The sequence below is a fragment of the Myotis brandtii genome, unplaced genomic scaffold (genome assembly GCF_000412655.1).
Source record: "Myotis brandtii unplaced genomic scaffold, ASM41265v1 scaffold321, whole genome shotgun sequence".
NCBI lineage: Eukaryota > Metazoa > Chordata > Mammalia > Chiroptera > Vespertilionidae > Myotis > Myotis brandtii.
Window position 1 is genome coordinate 984190 of NW_005362314.1, and position 2181 is coordinate 986370.

The window sequence follows — 2181 nt, forward strand, 5'->3', positions numbered from 1 at the left end:
AATTTTTGTGCACCGGGCCTCTAGTATATATATATATATATTACTAACAGACAAGTGATCAAAGGATATTAACCGCAATTAATAGATGCCAGCAATTCAAATAGCTAGGAAACTATGGAAAGAAGCTCAAGTTCGAGAATAATGAAGAAAATGTGAAATAAGAGATGCTACCTTTTGCTTGTTAGAGGGAATAAATCCAGTTTAAAGATAAAGGGGAAATACTTTATAGACTGTTGATATGAGTGTGACATGGTACCACCTTTTTAAAGGATAACTTGGTAGTGCCTACCAAGATTTTTTATGTGAATACTATCCTCCAACTCAGAACTGTAGGAGTCTGTTCTAGGGAAATAAACACACATGTGTAGGGGAACATGCATAAGAACACATAACCCCCTGGCTGGTAAAAGTAAAACACTGAATATAATTTAAATATGCATTACTGGGGAATGGTTAGATAATACCAACATTCAGTAGAAAGCACAGGACCACCAGCATTAACAGGTTTAATTATGAAAAACTCCACAAACCTGTTAAACTGTCTGTGACCAGGAGACTTTGAGATCATTAGCTCAAAAGCAAACAAAAACATCTGCTGAAACCTGAACCAAAGTGCAAGGGTAAACTCTAAGAAATTAAAATGCACTCTGAAAAAAATTTTTTTAAAAAGATAAAGATAAAAAACACACTGAAGTTTGCTCCAAATGGGATTCTAACATTTTTCTTCTTTCCTCTTTTTTCTTTATCACTCCCTCTCTTCACTCTTGTTCTGTGTTAGGCATCTACTCTTCTGCCTTCTCCTTCAGCCTGCCTTCATGGATGAACAATAATTACTCATTCTCATTATCCAGAGAGGTGTGGTGTATTTTCTACCCCTGGTAAAAGTTAACTTTCTAAAACAGTGGTCGGCAAACTATGACCTGGGGGCCAAATTTGACCCACTGCCTGTTTTTATAAATAAAGTTTTATTGGCACACAGCTACTCTAATTTGTTTATGTATTGTCTGGGCTGCTTTTGCCCTATAGCTACGTAGTTGAGTAATTGTGACAAAGCTGAAAATATTTACCATCTGGCTCTTTACAGAAAAAGTGTGCTGACCTCTATTCTAAAATGTAAAAACAGAACATTCCTAGGAGAAAATCTTTGTGACATCAGATGGGGCAAAGATTTCTTAGACACCACACCAAAAGCCCAATCCATATAAAAGAAATTGATAAACTGGATTGAAACTGGAAATTGATAAACTGGAAATTGAAACTGGATACCACCAAATGTTAAAACTTTTGCTCTGTGAAAAGACACTGCTAGGAAAATTACAATCCATAGGCTGGAAGAAAATATTTGCAAATCACATATTTGCAAAAGTACTTGTATCTAGAACATATATTTTTTAAAACTGTCTAAACTTAACAATAACAACCCAATTTAAAAAATGGCAAAAGAAGATATATGGATGGCAAATAAACATGCGAAAAGATGCTCAATGTCATTAATTAGGGAAATGCAAATTAAAACCTCTCCGAATTTAGGGTGAGAATCGAGATACTATTACCCATTTAGAAAGGCTAAAACAAAATTAAAAAAAAGCAAACTATCCCTGAAACTAATATAATATTGTATGTCAACTATATTTTAATAAAACACACAGACAAAAGCAAGCAAACAACAACAAAACAGACAATATCAACTTCTGGTGAAGATGTGGAGAAACCAAAACTTTCATACATTGCTGGTGGAAATGTAAAAATGCTACAGCCACTTTGGAAAACAGACTAGCAGTTACTATTCCTAGTCTTCATACAAGAGAAATGAAAGTGATATATATATATATATATATATATAAAGCCAGCGACTGGACCGCTGGAATGACCAGAATGACCAGTCGGTTGCTATGACGCCCACTGTGGCCAGTGAACCGGCAGGATCCAGGGTTGGGGCTGCCGGCCAACCTCCCGAGGCCCCTCCCCGGCTGGCCCCACCTCTGATCCCCCCCCACCCCAATAGGGGGTAGGGCCGGCTGGCCAACCTCATGCAGCCCCTTCCTCTGACCAGCCCCCCACCATCCTGATCAGCCTGCAGCCTCTCCCCCCTGGCCCCACTCCTGATGACCCCCCCCACCCCAATAGGGGGTGGGGCCAGCCAACCTCCTGCAGTCCCTCCTCCCAGCCGCCCCGCCCCCA